This window comes from Salvelinus fontinalis, chromosome 18 (genome assembly GCF_029448725.1).
Source record: "Salvelinus fontinalis isolate EN_2023a chromosome 18, ASM2944872v1, whole genome shotgun sequence".
Taxonomy (NCBI): Eukaryota; Metazoa; Chordata; class Actinopteri; order Salmoniformes; family Salmonidae; genus Salvelinus; species Salvelinus fontinalis.
The window spans coordinates 51,863,075-51,876,567 of NC_074682.1; the positions used below are offsets into that span (position 1 = coordinate 51,863,075).

General features: G+C 41.8%; 1 pseudogene; it reads left to right on the top strand.

Moving 5' to 3' along the window:
* LOC129816056 (uncharacterized) overlaps positions 1-13,493 on the top strand; it is a 122,920-nt pseudogene that overhangs the window by 94,168 nt on the left and 15,259 nt on the right.

Below are 13,493 nucleotides of genomic sequence, written 5' to 3' on the forward strand. Positions count from 1 at the left end.
GGACAAGAGGAATAACTATGCAAGAATGCTGTTCATCGACTACAGCTCAGCTCAGACCCTGGGTCTCGACCCTGCCCTGTGCATCTAGATCCTAGACTTCCTGACAGGCCGCTCCCAGGTGATGAGGGTAGGAAACAAAATCTCCACCCCGCTGATCCTCAACACTGGGGCCCCATAAGGGTGCGTTCTCAGCCCTCTCCTGTACTCCCTGTTCACCCATGACTGTGTGGCCATGCACACCCCCAACTCAATCATCAAGACGACACTACAGTGGTAGACTTGATTACCAACAACAATGAGATGGCCTACAGGGAGGAGGTGAGGGCCCTCGGAGTGGAAAATAACCTCACACTCAATGTCAACAAAACAAAGGAGATGATCGTGGACTTCAGGAAACAGCAGAGGTTGCAGCCCACTATCCACATCGACGGGACAGTAGTGGAGAAGGTGGAAAGTTTTAAGTTCCTCGGCGTACACATCATGGACAAACTGAAATGGTTCACCCACACAGACAGCGTGGTGAAGAAGGCACAGTAGCCTTCTAAGAAATTAGGCTTGTCACCAAAACACTCAAACTTTTACAGATGCACAATCGAGAGCGTCCTGTCGGGCTGTATCACCGCCTGGTACGGCAACTGCTCCGCCCACAACCGCAAGGCTCTCCAGAGGGTAGTGAGGTCTGCACAACACATCACAGGTGGCAAACTACCTGCCCTCCAGGACACCTACACCACCCGATGTCACAGGAAGGCCAAAAAGATCATCAAGGACAACAACCACCCGAGCCACTGCCTGTTCACCCCGCTATCATCCAGAAGGTGAGGTCAGTACAGGCGCATCAAAGCTGGGACCGAAAGACTGAAAAACAGCTTCTATCTCAAGGCCATCAGACTGTTAAACAGCCATTACTAACATTGAGTGGCTGCTGCCAACATACTTACTCAAATCTCTAGCCACTTTAATAATTAAACATTGGATGTAATAAATGTATCACTAGCCACTAAACAATGCACTTTATATAATGTTTACATACCCTACATTACTCTTCTCATATGTATATACTGTACTCTATACCATCTACTGCATCTTGCCTATGCCGTTCGGCCATCGCTCATCAATATATTTTTATGTACATATTCTTATTTATTACTTTACACTTGTGTGTATAAGGTAGTTGTTGTGAAATTGTTAGATTACTTGTTAGATATTACTGCATGGCTGGAACTAGAAGCACAAGCATTTCGCTACACTCGCATTAACATCTGCTAACCATGTGTATGTGACAAATAAAATTTGATTTGATTTGATTTCTAATTTTGACAGAAAGTAGTTTCATTTCAAGCTAAAGTGTACTGTTAGCTAGCTAGCTAACGTTAGCTGCTGGCTCCCTAGCTGATGTTATTTTTCATTTCCCAGAGCTGTGTGCTATTCTAGGTAGCTAGCTTACATTGAACATGGTTGGTTAGCTCCCAGCACTGTGCCATTGTTGGCACTGTTTATTGTTTAACTGCCTAACGTTGACTGGCTGGCTCGTTAGTTAATTACGTGACGTGTGTACAACACCTGTTGAATATGGCCGGTGTCAGTAAACGTCTGCAAAAAAGCGTAATGAAATTGTTGCCAGCAGAGCTGGTTAGGCTGTTTTCATGTTATCCAGGAGGTAAACAAATCATCGTCCAGAGCGCCAAGTGTGTGCTTTGAGAGCCTAACGTGATGGGTGGGGCTAAAGCTTAAGAGGGTGTGAACGATGCTGAATGGGTGTAGACAAAGAAGACCTCTTCACCAGATAGCAAAACATTCAAAGGCGATTTTCTCAAAAGTGAGTTTACAAGTTGATCAACTTTCAAAGCAGAATTACTTTCCCATTGTTCCTCAACTGCAGTGTATGATATACCATTTTGTAGCTCTGAGTCTCTACTTTTATATAATGCAAAACACTACATTTAAAATTTTGCTACAGAAGACTGAATCCAGGTGACGAGTCACCTATGAGGATAGCCATGACTAGCAGGTGTTAATTCCCTGTTGCCATCTGTACTGTTCCACTGCATTATTTGACGTCTGTACTGTTCGTCTGAATTATTTGACATCTGTACTGTTCCACTGAATTATTTGACATCTGTACTGTTACAGAGCAACATGAATGCATCAACCCACTGAATTATTTGACGTCTGTAGTGTTCCACTGAATTATTTGACATCTGTACTGTTCCACTGAATTATTTGACATCTGTACTGTTACAGAGCAACATGAATACATCAACCCACTGCATTATTTGACGTCTGTACTGTTACAGAGCAACATGAATGCATCAACCCACTGCATTATTTGACGTCTGTACTGTTACAGAGCAACATGAATACATCAACCCACTGCATTATTTGACGTCTGTACTGTTACAGAGCAACATGAATGCATCAACCCACTGCATTATTTGACGTCTGTACTGTTACAGAGCAACATGAATGCATCAACCCACTGAATTATTTGACGTCTGTACTGTTACAGAGCAACATGAATGCATCAACCCACTGCATTATTTGACGTCTGTACTGTTACAGAGCAACATGAATGCATCAACCCACTGCATTATTTGACGTCTGTACTGTTACAGAGCAACATGAATGCATCAACCCACTGCATTATTTGACGTCTGTACTGTTACAGAGCAACATGAATACATCAACCCACTGCATTATTTGACGTCTGTACTGTTACAGAGCAACATGAATGCATCAACCCACTGCATTATTTGACGTCTGTACTGTTACAGAGCAACATGAATGCATCAACCCATTGCATTATTTGACGTCTGTACTGTTACAGAGCAACATGAATGCATCAACCCACTGCATTATTTGACGTCTCTCCTGGCTGTACCGAGTCTGTGTTCTGACTACAGACTAACACTTTTTCAGGATCATATTTATGAACTGCTGAATAAAATTCAACGCTAGTGGATTTGTCCCTTAGGGCCACCGTAGGTGTCACACAGCACATGATAACTTGTAAGTTAGTTATCATGTTAACCTACTTTGTAACCCGCATCATTAATTCATTCAGTAATTCAATAATCGAATCACTTACTCATTCATCTATTCATTCATTCATTCAGTATTTCAGCAATTCATTAAGTCACTCACTAACTCACTCATTCAGTAATTCAGTAATTCATTCATCAGGCAGTCCATTTTTACTTCACCAAGAACTACCTGGAGCTCATTGTCACCTACACGTCCATCGTTGTCATGTTGTCACGTATTGATGAAGGTCCTGATGGCCATATACAACTGTGCTCATGAGACGCCCAACGGAAACAGGTAAGACTGGTTACATCTACCATCTATTTAAAGACAGTCGATTCAGGAAGGGATTCGGCATACAAATTTAAGAATAGAATGGAAACAGTCCTCATTGAAAATTATATTCTTTCATTGACATTTCTGAACAGACAATGAATTAATTTATTTTCATATGCAAATATATAACCAGATCACATACTCACACTGCAAGCTCATTTCACTCTCAATTCAATTCATGCTAGAAATAATCAGACATAGGCTTTTTACACTCATTCAATGGAGGATGGCATTTCAACATACATTTATGATTTTTTTTTAAATCTGATGTTCTCATCAGGATGGCAATAGCGTAAGCTAAGCAACTGCCCAGTCACGACAACTATACTTCTCTCAGCCATCGATATAGCCATGCATCTCAAAGATGATTACCCATAATTGCACACAGTTGTCTCCTCAACTAATAACTGGTTAATTGGCAGTAACAACACATCTGTCCCTTCCTGTCCAACCTTTCCCAGAGTGAAAAGCAGTACACTGACATTTTGAGTCTTCCCATTTCATGCCATATTTATTTATATCTACAAAACGGCAGGAGGAAGTTTATATTGATCAAAGATGCCGAGGAGGAGGAAATACAACAGGGAACAAAGAAATTGAATGTCACAGCAATTTTCCACCAGTCCCTTTATAATACGCCTCAGTAGCTTGGAGATAGAGAGTTGTGATCAAGCTAACGGAGTTTAGAAGGAGAGGTGTAACACCACAGTAGTGGAGAATGCCTCTCCTTCATCTCCTAATCAAAAACGGGTAAGTAGTAATGACAGAATGGGGAATCTGATTCACTTTTTGTGTGGCTGATGCCAACACAGGGTACTGCTGTTTGTATGACTTATTGCTGTACATGACAGTGTAAGTGTATACATGCATACATGTGTGGTTGATTGGCTAAGTCATGCGTGATTAATTGATTGATCCTCCAGTGACCCTGCGTATCCCCGCCTGGCTCAGATGTTTCTGAAGAATGAACTGCCCATGAAGAAACTCACTGAGGAGTTCGGACCTCACACTATGGTAATGTCAACTGTATGTTCACTAGGGTATATTCACTAGGGTCTATTCATCTGGGTATATTCGCTAGGGTATATTGACAGGCGTATATTGACTAGGGTATTTTCACTCGGGTATATTGACTAGGGTATGTTCACTAGAGTATATTCACTAGGGTATATTCACTATGGTATTTTCACTAGGGTGTATTCAATAGGGTATATTCACCAGGGTATATTCACTAGGGCATTTTCACGTGGGTATATTCACTAGGTTATATTCACTAGGGTATTTTCACTAGGGTATATTCACTAGAGCATATTCACTAGGGTATATTCACTAGGGTATATTCACTAAGGAATATCGACTAAGGTAATGTTAACTGTATGTTCACTAGGGTATATTCACTAGGGTGTATTCCCGAGAGTATATTCACTAGGGTATATTCACTAGGGTATATTCACTAGGGTATATTCACTAGGGTATATTCACTAGGGTATATTCACTAGGGTATATTCACTAGGGTATATTCACTAGGGTATATTCACTAGGGTATATTCACTAAGGAATATCGACTAAGGTAATGATAACTGTATGTTCATTAGGGTATATTCACTAGCTTATATTCACTAGGGCATTTCACTTGGGTATATTCACTAGGGTAAATTCACTAGGGTATTTTCACTAGGGTATATTCACTAGGGTATATTCACTAGGGTATATTCATCTGGATATATTCACTAGGGTATATTCATTAGGGTATATTCACTAGGGTATATTCAATATGGAATTTTCACTAGGGTGTATTCAATAGGGTATATTCACTAGGGTATATTCAATAGGGCATTTTCACGTGGGTATATTCACTAGGTTATATTGACTAGGGTATTTTCACTAGGGTATATTCACCAGGGTATATTCACTAGGGTGTATTCATCTGGATATATTCACCAGGGTTACTTCACTAGGGTATATTCACTAGGGTATATTCACTAGGGTATATTCACCACGGAGTATTGACTAAGGTAATGTTAACTGTATATTCACTAGGGTATATTCACTAGGGTGTATTCACGAGAGTATATTCACTAGGGTATATTCACTAGGGTATATTCACTAGAGCATATTCACTAGGGTATATTCACTAAGGAATATCGACTAAGGTAATGTTAACTGTATGTTCACTAGGGTATATTCACTAGGGTATATTCACTAGGGAATCTTCACTTGGGTATATTCACTAGGTTATTTTCACTAGGGTATTTTCACTAGGGTATATTCACTAGAGTATATTCACTAGAGTAAATTCACTAGGGTATATTCACTAAGGAATATCGACTGAGGTAATGTTAACTGTATGTTCACTAGGGTATATTCACGAGAGTATATTCACTAGGGTATATTCACTAGGGTATATTCACGAGAGTATATTCACTAGGGTATATTCACTAGGGTATATTCACTAGGGAATCTTCACTTGGGTATTTTCACTAGGTTATATTCACTAGGGTATTTTCACTAGGGTATATTCACTAGGGTATATTCATCTGGATATATTCACTAGGGTATATTCACTAGGGTATATTCACTAGGGTATATTCACTAGAGTATATTCACTAGGGTATAGTCAGGGGGTATATTCACTAAGGAATATCGACTAAGGTAATGTTAACTGTGTATTCACTAGGGTGTATTCACGAGAGTATATTCACTAGGGTATATTCACAAGGGTATATTCACGAGAGTATATTCACTAGGGTATATTCACTAGGGTATGTTCACTAGGGTATATTCACTAGGGTATATTCACTAGGGTATATTCACTAGGGTATATTCACTAGAGTATATTCACTAGGGTATATTCACTAAGGAATATCGACTAAGGTAATGTTAACTGTATGTTCACTAGGGTATATTCACTAGGGTATATTCACTAGGGTATATTCACGAGAGTATATTCACTAGGGTATATTCACTAGGGTATATTCACTAGAGTATATTCACTAGGGTATATTCACTAAGGAATATCGACTACGGTAATGTTAACTGTATGTTCACTAGGGTATATTCACGAGGGTATTTTCACTAGTGTGTATTTATCTGGGTGTATTCACTAGGGTGTATTCACTAGGGTGTATTCACTAGGGTATATTCACTAGGGTATATTCACTAGGGCATATTCACTAGGGTATATTCACTAGGGTATATTCACTAAGGAATATCGACTAAGGTAATGTTAACTGTATGTTCACTAGGGTATATTCACTAGGGTATATTCACTAGGGTGTATTCATCTGGGTATATTCACTAGGGTACATATATTTACTAGGAAATATTCTTGTTTTTGAGAGAAAAGCAAATTGTTTGGTCCATTAAAATAAAATAAAATAAATTAGAAATACAGTGTAGACATTGTTAATGTTGTAAATTACATGGAATATCTACACAGGTTTACAGAGGCCCATTATCAGCAACCATCACTCCTGTGTTCCAATGGCACATTGTGTTAGCTCACCCAAGTTAATAATTTTAAATGGCTAATTGATCATTAGAAAACCAATTTGCAATTATGTTAGCACAGCTGAAAACTGTTGTCCTGATTCAAGAAGCAATTAAACTGGCCTTCTTTAGACGTTGAGTATCTGGAGCGTCAGCGTTTATGGGATCGATTACAGGCTCAAAATGGCCAGAAACAAAAGGCATTGTTCTGAAACTTGTGTATATTCTTGTTCTGAGAAAGGAGACAGAGTTACAAAGAAAAAGTCATATCTCAGACTGGCCAATAAAAAGTAAAGATTAAGATGGGCAAAATAAAACAGACACTGGAGAAAGATATGGCTTTTTCTTTGCCACTCTGCCTAGAAGGCCAGCATCCTGGAGTTGCCTCTTCACTGTTGACGTTGATACTGGTGTTATGCGGGTACTATTTAATGAAGCTGTCAGTTGAGGTCTTGTGAGGCGTCTGTTTCTCAAACTAGTGTACTAATGTACTTGTCCTCTTGCTCAGTTGTGCAGCGGGGCCTCCCACTCTTTCTATTCTGGTTAGAGCCAGTTTGCACTGTTCTCGCGCCCACCCTCTCCCTCCCACCTTATCCCTCCTTCCCCACCCTTCTCCCCCTCTCTTCCCAGGCTGTGATGGAGGCCCTGCTGTCCCTGCAGATGTTGCACCCCAGGAGGAACCTTCCAGCAGAACAGTGGAACAGCGCATCTTAGTCTCCTCAGCGAAACCCGCTACCATGCTGGAGCCTGCCACATGCGACACCGTGAGACCCCCCTTTATCTCCTCTCTTCCCCTCTTCTCTTCTGTTCTCCTCTCCTCTGGATGTTGTCTCCTGTGACTCCGTGACACTGTCCCTTCCCCCTTTCTCCTTGAATCAGTTTTCTTTTCTCTTTGTCTCTTCTCCTCTGCTCTGTTCTGTTCCGCTCTGCTCCGCCATGTTCCGCTCTTTTTTCCCCGCTCTGTTCCGCTCTGTTCCGCTCTGTTCCGCTCTGTTCTGTTCCGCTCTGTTCCGCTCTGTTCCGCTCTGTTCCGCTCTGTTCTGTTCCGCTCTGCTCCGCTATATTCCGCTCTTTTTTCCCCGCTCTGTTCCGCTCTGCTGTTTGGCTCTGCTCTGTTCTTCTGTGTTCTGCTCTGTCCTGCTCTGTTCTATTTTCTTCTATTCTCTCTCTCTTCTCTTCTCTTTTCCTATTTTATTTTCCTCTCCTCTCCTCCTCTCTTGACTGCCCTTTCCATGTCCAGGATGTTGATTTTCAAAGGGAGCTGCTGAAGTCTTTGAAGTACCAATGCGCTCTATGTTCACTGTTAGTCTCTGGGCCCTGTGACTCTCTACCTGTTAATCTCTGGGCCCTGTGACCTTCTACATGTTAATCTCTGGGCCCTGTGACTCTCTACCTATTAATCTCTGGGCCCTGTGACTCTCTACATGTTAATCTCTGGGCCCTGTGCCTCTCTACACGTTCATCTCTGGGCCCCGTGACTCTCTACATGTTAATCTCTGGGCCCTGTGACTCTCTACATGTTAATCTCTGGGCCCTGTGACTCTCTACATGTTTATCTCTGGGCCCTGTGACTCTCTACATGTTAATCTCTGGGCCATGTGACTCTCTACATGTTAATCTCTGGGCCCTGTGACTCTCTACATGTTAATCTCTTGGTCCTGTGACTCGCTACATGTTAATCTCTTGGTCCTGTGACTCTCTACATCAGGGGTGTCAAACTCATTCCACGGAGGGCCTAGTGTCTGCAGGTTTTTGGTTTTTCCTTTCAATAAAGCCCTAGACAACCAGGTGTGGGGAGTTCCTAACTAATTAGTGATGTTAATTCATCAATCAAGTACAAGGGAGGAGCGAAAACCCGCAGACACTCGGCCCCCCGTGGAATGAGTTTGACACCTGTGCTCTACATGTTAATCTCTTGGTCCTGTGACTCCCTACATGTTAATCTCTTGGTCCTGTGACTCCCTACATGTTAATCTCTTGGTCCTGTGACTCCCTACATGTTCATCGCTTGGTCCTGTGACTCCCTACATGTTAATCTCTTGGTCCTGTGACTCTCTACATGTTATTTTCTAGGCCCTGTGACTCTCTACATGTTATTTTCTAGGCCCTGTGACTCCCTACATTTTAATCTCTTGGTCCTTTGACTCTCTACATGTTAATCTCTTGGTCCTTTGACACTCTACATGTTATTTTCTAGGCCCTGTGACTCTCTACATGCTATTTTCTAGGCCCTGTGACTCCCTACATGTTAATCTCTTGGTCCTGTGACTCTCTACATGTTAATCTCTTGGTCCTTTGACACTCTACATGTTATTTTCTAGGCCCTGTGACTCTCTATATGCTATTTTCTAGGCCCTGTGACTCCCTACATGTGAATCTCTTGGTCCTGTGACTCCCTACATGTTAATCTCTTGGTCCTGTGACTCCCTACATGTTAATCTCTTGGTCCTGTGACTCCCTACATGTTAATCTCTTGGTCCTGTGACTCCCTACATGTTAATCTCTTGGTCCTGTGACTCTCTACATGTTAATCTCTTGGTCCTGTGACTCCCTACATGTTAATCTCTTGGTCCTGTGACTCCCTACATGTTAATATCTTGGTCCTGTGACTCCCTACATGTTAATCTCTTGGTCCTGTGACTCTCTACATGTTATTTTCTAGGCCCTGTGACTCTCTACATGTTATTTTCTAGGCCCTGTGAGTCCCTACATGTTAATCTCTTGGTCCTGTGACTCTCTACATGTTATTTTCTAGGCCCTGTGACTCTCTACATGTTATTTTCTAGGCCCTGTGACTCCCTACATGTTAATCTCTTGGTCCTGTGACTCCCTACATGTTAATCTCTTGGTCCTGTGACTCTCTACATGTTAATCTCTTGGTCCTGTGACTCTCTACATGTTATTTTCTAGGCCCTGTGGCTCTCTACATGTTAATCTCTTGGTCCTGTGACTCCCTACATGTTAATCTTTTGGTCCTGTGACTCTCTACATGTTATTTTCTAGGCCCTGTGACTCTCTACATGTTATTTTCTAGGCCCTGTGGCTCTCTACATGTTAATCTCTTGGTCCTGTGACTCTCTACATGTTATTTTCTAGGCCCTGTGACTCTCTACATGTTATTTTCTAGGCCCTGTGGCTCTCTACATGTTAATCTCTTGGTCCTGTGACTCTCTACATGTTATTTTCTAGGCCCTGTGACTCTCTACATGTTATTTTCTAGGCCCTGTGACTTTCTACATGTAAAGAAACAATGCATTCAACACGTCTGTAGTCACAAGCTGGATGTAGTCATTGCATAGGAATATGGGACCAAATAGGCCTTTGACTTCTGCAATACACGTTAAGTGAATTAGTGCAAACACTTATGATAAATAGATACATAAACTGCTTTCATTTATAAATGGTAAAAAAATACATGTATAAACATACCCTAAAGTGAAAGGTGTCATTTTGTAATGTCGCCTCATATGAAACATTTGATCTCATATCCAAAATGCTGGTGTATAGAGCCCCAAAAATTATAAATATATACAGACGGGAGTGTATCTGGGAATGATCCTACTGCCGTAGGGTCGACTTATGAACTTGGGTTTTCCACAGATGGCATGAGTACTTGTCCTTACAGGTGATGGAGCACTGGATACTTTGTGAGTACTAGCTTTCATCTTCAGACTCAGGAGCCGGTATAGGCGTATGCTGCATTCTGATAAATGTCTTCAGTGGTTGCACACTGTATTCCCATTGAGCTCTCCTCTCTAGTGGGTTTCCTGCTGTGTCACGGCAGTCTGAACACAAACCAGTCGTCTCAGGAGCTGTGGAAGACGTCCCTCCGCACCAGTCTTTATCTCACCGTCATCAGGGATGAGACACTTAACATCCACAAGTTCACAGAGGACTACTTTGATGGTCTGAAAGGGTACGACAATATTATGACATGCTGTATACTAGGTCCACTGAGTGATGGGCCTGGGACTCAAGTTTATTTTATTCTGGGCCCAGTGTCCCATTAGTGATGGCAAATCCCAGTTTCCCATTAGTGATGGCAAAGCCCAGATTCCCATTAGTGATGGCAAATCCCAGTTTCCCATTAGTGATGGCAAAGCCCAGTTTCCCATTAGTGATGGCAAAGTCCGGTTTCCCATTAGTGATGGCAAAGCACGGTTTCCCATTAGTGATGGCAAAGTCCGGTTTCCCATTAGTGATGGCATAGCCCGGTTTCCCATTCGTGATGACAAAGCCCGGTTTCCCATTCGTGATGACAAAGCCCGGTTTCCCATTAGTGATGACAAAGGTTTTGGTAAACCGTTTTAACCATGTTCATACGAAGGTTTGAATTCAACAAGATATTTTTGAGACACAAGGCCCTGTCTGGTAATGTTTTTGTATTATGATGGTAAGCTATTGTCAAATATATCTTACTACTGACAACATATTCTGTTTCTTCGTGTCAGGTACAGTAGGCGTGTTGCAGACATCAAAGAATGCAGGGAGCATGCCCTAGTTAACAGGTGATTTCCTTAGCATCCGTATAATAATCGTTAAAAGCCTGTTGCACAGCCCGTCAAACTGAGCCTGACCTTACTGGCCAGCTTCACATAGCAGGGCACCAAACAGCCATGGGCTGTGCATTTGACACAAGGTGCAAGTCTTTTTCATGGTCCTTCGAGACAGATTTGGACCAGCAGCCAGCGCAACCATATGCTTAACTGTTAAAAACAAGTCTGTCCACTTTCTAATGAGAACGTTGACCATAGGTGTGTGTGTTTTTTATCATGTCTATGTCAGTAGAGAGAGGAGAGGTTTCTTGAGGAATGCCTTGAGTCCTGGAGGATGACCCTGGACACCTTGGACTCATACTATACAACACTCACTCACACATTTCACTTCATCGGGCTAATAATGCCAATCTATTGCATGTTCAGCTTCCCTGTCTGTTTGAATATGATCATAATCTATTCTTTAAAGATGTATTACATAGACACTTTTAGCGTTGACCTCCTATCCTGTACCATAATAGATGCAGACAGAGAGCTCTGAAAGTAACACAGTACACCAGTTGCTGAATATGAACTTGTCTGTTTGTGTCTCTCTCTCTCTCTCACTCTCTTTCTCTCTCTCGCTCTCTCCTTCTCTCTCTCGCTCTCTCCTTCTCTCTCTCGCTCTCTCCTTCTCGTTCTATCTCTCTCTCTCTCTCGCTCTCTCCTTCTCGCTCTCTCTCTCTCTCTCTCTCTCTCTCTCTCTCTCTCTGTGTCTCTAAGACATTGTTTGTCTTCATGGCTCTGTCATTTTTCCCATGACGAGGTTCTGTGGCTCATCAGACATTCTGACAATATCCCCAAGATCAAGACCCCATAGGACTGCATAGACTCATACGTTTGAAGAAGCTGACACAAAGCAGACCTTCCTACCACATAAAACACTTTGCACACAACCAATTTCACATATCAAATATATACAGTACCATATTACTACTTCAGCTGTCAAGTCACAAAACTAAACATTGTAGCAAATGCTTATACAACAGTGGTCTGGATAAATAGTGCTACTGTTGATACAGTAGTCATTAGATTATGTGTTTATGTATAGTCCTTCTGTTGATACAGTAGTCATTAGTTTATGTGTTTATTTATAGTCCTACTATTGAAACATTAGTCATTAGATTATGTACAGTCCTACTGTTGGTATGGTAGTCATTAGATTATGTATAGTCCTACTGTTTATATGGTAGTCAGCCACTAGTTTACATATAGTAATACTGTTGATGCAAAAATCAAATGAAATGTATTTATATAGCCCTTCTTACATCAGCTGATGTCTCAAAGTGCTGTACAGAAACCCAGCCTAAAACCCTAAACAGCAAGCAATGCAGGTGTAGAAGCATGGTAGCTAGGAAAAACTCCATAGAAAGGCCAGAATATAGGAAGAAACCTAGAGAGGAACCAGGCTATGAGCGGTGGCCAGTCCTCTTCTGGCTGTGCCGGTGGAGATTATAACAGAACATGGCCAAGATGTTCAAATGTTCATAGATCACCAGCATGGTCAAATAATAATAATCACAGTGGTTGTCGAGGGTGGAACAGATCAGCATCTCAGAAATAAATGTCAGTTGGCTTTTCATAACTGATCATTCAGAGTATCTCTACCTCTCCTGCTGTCTCTAGAGAGTTGACAACAGCAGGTCTGGGACAGGTAGCACGTCCGGTGAACAGGTCAGGGTTCCATAGTCGCAGGCAGAACAGTTGAAATTGGATCAGCAGCACAGCCAGGTGGACTGGGGACAGCAAGGAGTCATCAGGCCAGGTAGTCCTGAGGCATGGTCCTAGGGCTCAGGTCCTCCGAGAGAGAAAAAATGAAAGAAAGAAAGAAAGAAAGAGAGAGAGAATTAGAGAGAGCATACTTAAATTCACAGAGGACACCGGATAAGACAGGAGAAATACTCCAGATATAACAGACTGACCCTAGCCATGTATATGTCAGTCACTAGTTTATGTGTTTATGTATAGTCCACCTGTACTGTTGATACGGTAGTCATTAGTTTATGTGTTTATGTATTGTCCTTCTGTTGATACAGTAGTCATTCGTTTATGTGTTTATGTATAGTCCTACTGTTGATATGGTAGTCACTAGTTTATGTGTTTATGTAT